This window comes from Hyla sarda, unplaced genomic scaffold (assembly GCF_029499605.1).
Source record: "Hyla sarda isolate aHylSar1 unplaced genomic scaffold, aHylSar1.hap1 scaffold_1496, whole genome shotgun sequence".
NCBI lineage: Eukaryota > Metazoa > Chordata > Amphibia > Anura > Hylidae > Hyla > Hyla sarda.
In genome coordinates, this window is record NW_026608130.1 from 26,834 (window position 1) to 34,114 (window position 7,281).

Here is a 7,281-nt window from a genome sequence, read left to right on the forward strand (position 1 = left end):
CAGATTAGGAGCATACTTGTCCCCCAGATTAGGCAGCATAGATGTCCCCCAGATTAGGCAGCATAGTTGTCCCCCAATCAGCACGGGCCGGTCAGAGCCAATCAAAGGGCCGTATGTGTCAAGTGGGCCATACAATCCCCAGGTCTGCCCCAGAGGGTTTCATAACCAACCACAATAGAGAAAATTTTGTTGTAGGAGCATGGTCAATCTACTCAGACCCATCTGTCATTGGTGGCTGGAAATCCTGGCTGATCCATCCCTGATTCATCTTGACAAACGTCAGTCTCTCCACATTTTTAGTGGATAGACGAGTTCGCCTTGGGGTGACTATGGCCCCGGCCGCACTAAACACCCGCTCTGATGGCACACTACTGGCCGGGCAGGACAGCTTTTCCAGGGCAAACTCCGCTAGTTGCGGCCATAAATCGAGTTTGGCTGCCCAGAAGTCCAGCGGATCTTCAACGGTTGTTGGCAGGGTCTTGTCGAGGTAAGCCACCACCTGCTGGTTCAGGTCCTGCTCCATGTCCACCTGCTGCTGATGAGTAGCTTCACTATGCGGCTAAAGGAAGCTACTCATTAGTGACTGTAGACTCAGGCTGCTGCTGATTGAGCTGGTACTGCTCCTCCCACCCCTCCTCAGCAAGCCATGGCAGTGGAAGGTGAGCGCAGAGGGCCCCCCGAGTCAGACCTGCGAGTGGATGGACCATGTGGCCGATAGGAATCAGCCAACTGACTACGCAGAATGTCTCTGTAGTAGGTCAGTTTGTCCTCCCTCTCAGTGGGTATAAAAAAGGCCCCCATTTTGGGACTGTAGCGAGGGTCTAATAAGGTGGAGATCCAGAAGTCATCCCGCTGACAAATTTTGACAATTCGGGGGTCACTACGCAAGCAACTGAGCATGCATCGTGCAATTTGCGCCAATGACTTGGAGGGACTACCTGCCTCCATCTCCACTGCATACTGCCACTGTGTGTCTGGGTCCTCTGTCTCAACTTCCTCATAACCCTCCAGCTCCTCTGGCTGCTCCTGCTCCTCCTCTCCTGTCCAATGACTAGAAACACCGGCCATCTCATCCAACTCAAACGGTGCTCCGCTCTGCCCCTCATCATCCTCCTCCTCCAGGCTCATGTAGCCTTGAGATGTAGGCGCAACGTCTCCATTGCCGTGGCCAGCCATGGTTTCAATCATTTGTTGTAGGAAATGTAGAAGTGGAATTACGTCATTCATGGCATAATCCAGGCGACTCACAAATAATGTGGCTTCCTCAAAGGGCCTCAGCAAACGACAGGTGTCACGTATGAGCTGCCACTGGTTCACATTGAAGTTACACAGGGGAGTACTCCTATCTGCTTGGATCATCAAGAAATCAGTAATGGCTTTTCTTTGCTCGTATAGTCTGTCCAACATATGGAGGGTGGAATTCCAACGTGTGGCAACATCACAAATAAGACTATGTTGTGGGATACCGTTCTGACGCTGCAGCTCAAGGAAGGTGTGCTTGGCGGTGTACGAGTGGCTGAAGTGCATGCACAGTTTCCTTGCCATTTTCAGGGTGTTTTGCAAATAGGGTGAAAACTTGAGGAAGTGCTTGAGAACCAGATTCAACACGTGTGCCATGCAGGGCGCATGTTTCACACTTCCTTGTTGCAGCGCGGACACAATGTTCTTCCCGCTGTCGGTCACCATGGTTCCCATTTCCAGATTTCGTGGAGTAAGCCATACTCGGATTTCTTTAGGAATGAACTTTAGCCGTGCCCTACACACATGGTATGATGAATGGGCATGAGATTTGGACGTGCAGTGGAAGCCGAGGACACGGTGGAGCATGAGGAGGCGGCGTCGCACACTGTAACAGGACCAACTGCCTGGGAGCGAGAGCGTGGAGGAGGAAGCGGTGTGACCTGTCCAAGTTGCTGTTGTGGCTGTGCAGGAACCACATTTACCCAGTGAGCCGTAAAAGACAAGTATTGTCCCTGCCCGTAGTTACAGCTCCACACGTCGGCGCTGCCGTGCACTTTTGAACACACCGACAGGCTCAAGGACTGGCCCACCTTCTCTTGTACATACTTATGCAGGGCTGGTACTGACTTCTTCGCAAAGAAATGACGGCTTGGGACTCTCCACCTCAGCTCGGCACAAGCCATCAATTCCCTGAAAGGTGCAGAGTCCTTCACTTGAAAAAGGAGGGACTGCAATACCAGCAACTTGGACAGGAGCACATTCAACTTCTGCACTGTTGGATGGATTGCCGATGGATTGTTGGCGGAATGGCTGACTAAAAAGGAGAAGCAGGAGCGACAGAAGGAGGGTTTGACACACAGCTCCCTTTCCACTGAAGTGGTGGAGCCTTGGCTGGATGAAGGAGGGAGCGGATGGCCATTGGGTGATGCAGCAGGCTGGACCACTACATCAGAGCCAGGATGCTCCCAGGCCGCTTTATGGTGGTGAAGCATGTGTTCACGCAGGGCCGTGGTGCAGACATTGGGACCCTGGCTATGCTTCACTTTCTGCTGACAGATCTTGCATGTGGCTATGTGAACCTCCTCCCGATGCCTTATGAAAAACTTCCACACTGCCGAGTAGCTGATTTTCCCACCCACAGTCCGCACTATTTAACTGCTACTGGCGCCGTCTCCAGGAACCTCTGTTCCACTACCTCCCGGAAAGGTAGGCTGCCGCGAAGCAGGTGGTCTCCCCCGGGCACGTTTGGCTCCTGAATTTCCACTACTACCACCATGCTGACTGCCAACCGTGCTACCGCCTTGCTGCCTCAAGGGCAACCTGCAACTCTCTTCTCCTGATGACGATGAAGCCCCTTCTGCACCCGGCTCCCAATTGCGATCGGCTTCATCATCATCAACAGGTGTGTGCAGGTCACTGATGTCCTCCTCAGGTTCCCCAACAGTGTCTGCTTCAGGACCCTGAACACTTGAAACACCGCCTCCCACTTCACTCTCCGCATCACTACTTGGCCGCCTAGCGGAGCAAGTGGCGCATGTCTCCTCCCCTTCTTGGCTGTCCAGTAGCTGCTGACTGTCCTCTATTAGATCGTCCTCAGTAAATAGTGGAGCTGAACCCACAGCATAAGATACTTGTCTAGGAGAGGAAACAGCATAGGACAAAGGCAATGGGAGGACAGGGACTGCTCCCGGGCCATACCAAATGAGGGTTGTGTCTGAGGAATCCACCGACTGTTGACTGGGGGTGTCAGATGTCACTTGTGATGATGTGGATGACCGTGTTAACCAATCCACGACGGCAGATGGGTTGCTGGTGGAGACACGACCGCTGGCTGATAACGGGAGCTCAGGCCTCTCGCTGTGACTCCTGCTGCCACTCGCCCCAAGTCTGCTGCCAACTCTGCCTGAGGTATTTAGGCCTCTGCCACTCCTCTGTGCACGTCCTGGCACTTCTCTGCCTGACATACTTAGTGCGTATATGAGGGTATTACAATAAGCTACACTACTCTTTAAACAGTATTTGTCTAGAACAGCAGCAGGTGATTACTTACGGCTGTCCTTGAACAGTATGTAGGCCCTTGACAGATTAACAGGTACTAGATGGCACAATACTTGGATGTACATGAACCTATGCGGTATGCACTGATGAGGGCAGTAATATGCCTAACTATACACAGAAAAAACTATAAAAAAAAAAAAAAACAGCCGAATAGTATTGTTTGGACTTGCACAGTGTGTAGCCCCTTGACAGATTAACAGGTACAAAATGGTGCAAATGCACTACAGTCCTCTGAACAATCATGTATTTCTGAACAGCAGCAGGACCCGACAGTGCAGCACCACAAAAAAAAAATCCAGGGATTAAACCCTAAATTGCACTCTGTCACACAATTCTGAGCAGCAAAAGATTTGTGGAGAAAAAATAAACTCAATAGAGCTGAAAAATGAGGAGATAAGATGGTGGATAAAGTTGAGGCAGCTTGGAGATCTGTATGAGGCAGCTGACAGCTATCTGCCCCTCTCTGCTGCAATGCTCTATAACGTGAATAGGAGGTTTAGCAATCAATGATCCTTCTCAGAGTAACAGCTCAGCACTCTGCACTCCTGCCTTTCCCTAATGCTGATGTGACTAGCAGTTGCAGTGTAACGCTGTGGTATGAGCTATTCACACACACACAGTCCCGTCCTCTCCATCTGAGTGCATAGATGAAATGAAGAGAGGCAAGATGGCCGCCGATTATATAGGGCTGTGACATCACAGGGGTCAGTGAACACTGATAGGCTGCATCTCACATGTGATTCAGGGTCAGCCCGCCTACCTTCATTCCCGCCGCTGTTTCCCGCCCTCCCATAATCCCCTGCCCCATGTACTCACATGTGGATCCACCATCTTAGCTCTACAATAGTCCGGAACGCTGTAAAATGGAGTTTAATGAAGCGATTGGTGCGATAGAATCGCGGCGATATTCGTATTCGTTGCAAATCGACTTTTTCATGAAATTCGTAACGAATTCGGGTTCGTCAACTTCGATTCGCTCATCTCTAATTAAGTCCATTCGGAAACGAGGTGTTGAACATCAAGATCCAAAAACCTTCGTGATTAAGCAATTTTACTTTTCGGTCTCTTCCACGGGACGATTTGGTAACCCTTTCGATACCAGTTATTCTCAGGGCACCAACATATACTATAATGTGACGCTCCTTATATACAGGATATACTATAATGTGACGCTCCTTATATACAGTATATACTATAATGTGACGCTCCTTATATACAGGATATACTATAATGTGACGCTCCTTATCTACAGTATATACTATAATGTGACGCTCCTTATATACAGTATATACTATAATGTGACGCTCCTTATATACAGGATATACTATAATGTGACGCTCCTTATCTACAGTATATACTATAATGTGACGCTCCTTATATACAGGATATACTATAATGTGACGCTCCTTATATACAGTATATACCATAATGTGACGCTCCTTATATACAGGATATACTATAATGTGACGCTCCTTATATACAGTATATACTATAATGTGACGCTCCTTATATACAGGATATACTATAATGTGACGCTCCTTATATACAGTATATACTATAATGTGACGCTCCTTATATACAGGATATACTATAATGTGACGCTCCTTATCTACAGTATATACTATAATGTGACGCTCCTTATATACAGGATATACTATAATGTGACGCTCCTTATATACAGTATATACCATAATGTGACGCTCCTTATATACAGGATATACTATAATGTGACGCTCCTTATATACAGTATATACTATAATGTGACGCTCCTTATCTACAGTATATACTATAATGTGACGCTCCTTATATACAGTATATACTATAATGTGACGCTCCTTATATACAGGATATACTATAATGTGACGCTCCTTATATACAGTATATACTATAATGTGACTCTCCTTATATACAGTATATACAAATAATGTGACGCTCCTTATCTACAGTATATACTATAATGTGACGCTCCTTATCTACAATATATACTATAATGTGACGCTCCTTATATACAGTATATACTATAATGTGACGCTCCTTATATACAGTATATACTATAATGTGACGCTCCTTATATACAGTATATACTATAATGTGACGCTCCTTATATACAGTATATACTATAATGTGACGCTCCTTATATAAAGTATATACTATAATGTGACGCTCCTTATCTACAGTATATACTATAATGTGACGCTCCTTATATACAGTATATACTATAATGTGACTCTCCTTATATATAGTATATACCATAATGTGACGCTCCTTATATACAGGATATACTATAATGTGACGCTCCTTATATACAGTATATACTATAATGTGACGCTCCTTATATACAGTATATACTATAATGTGACGTTCCTTATATACAGTATATACTATAATGTGACGCTCCTTATCTACAGTATATACTATAATGTGACGCTCCTTATATACAGTATATACTATAATGTGACGCTCCTTATATACAGTATATACTATGATGTGACGCTCCTTATATACAGTATATACTATGATGTGACGCTCCTTATCTACAGTATATACTATAATGTGACGCTCCTTATATACAGTATATACTATAATGTGACGCTCCTTATATACAGTATATACTATAATGTGACGCTCCTTATATACAGTATATACTATAATGTGACGCTCCTTATATAGAGTATATACTATAATGTGACGCTCCTTATATACAGTATATACTATAATGTTACGCTCCTTATCTACAGTATATACCATAATGTGATGCTCCTTATCTACAGTATATACTATAATGTGACGCTCCTTATCTACAGTATATACTATAATGTGACGCTCCTTATATACAATATATACTATAATGTGACGCTCCTTATCAACATTATATACTATAATGTGACGCTCCTTATATACAGTATATACTATAATGTGACGCTCCTTATATACAGTATATACTATAATGTGACGCTCCTTATATACAGTATATACTATAATGTGACGCTCCTTATCTACAGTATATACTATAATGTGACGCTCCTTATCTACAGTATATACTATAATGTGACGCTCCTTATCTACAGTATATACTATAATGTGACGCTCCTTATCTACAGTATATACTATAATGTGACGCTCCTTATATACAGTATATACTATAATGTGACGCTCCTTATATACAGGATATACTATAATGTGACGCTCCTTATATACAGTATATACTATAATGTGACGCTCCTTATATACAGTATATACTATAATGTGACGCTCCTTATATACAGTATATACTATAATGTGAGGTTTATTATATCTATACATTATTAATCTTACACAGATCTTCTCTGTTTTCACTTACAAATGTTTCTTCTTCCCCAAGGAAACCACCAGCAGCGCAACCGGCACAAGCCTGAGGATTAGAAGAAGAAGCCTCCTTTATTATAGGGCGTTATTCATATTAATCAGTGTTGTCATTAGGGAGGACCCCGCACCTGACACTACACGTTACATTTCTTACCATGGCCCTTACAGCATTGTCGGTACTTTCTTTGTATTCTTCCTCATTTGCCTCAAACTGTGAAACAAGAAATGACAGAATAATTATAGAGAAGAATAGAAGATGAGACGTCCTCCATGTGTCGGGGATATATTATACATTATATATTATACATTATACATTATATATATGATATATATATTATACATTATACATTATACACTATATATTATACATTATATATATTATACATTATACATTATATATATATATATTATACATTA

General features: G+C 43.8%; 1 long non-coding RNA gene across 1 annotated transcript in view; it reads right to left on the minus strand.

The window, feature by feature from the left end:
• The window catches only part of LOC130308804 (uncharacterized), a 30,817-nt gene extending 23,777 nt beyond the window's left edge, over positions 1-7,040 (minus strand). Inside the window, exons 1-2 of the long non-coding RNA XR_008857737.1 lie at positions 7,019-7,040; positions 6,860-6,910 (exon numbers count right to left, since the gene is read on the minus strand). This is a non-coding gene — a long non-coding RNA (uncharacterized LOC130308804). The remainder of the gene's footprint in view (positions 1-6,859; positions 6,911-7,018) is intronic.
• Positions 7,041-7,281: the final 241 nt, after the last annotated feature.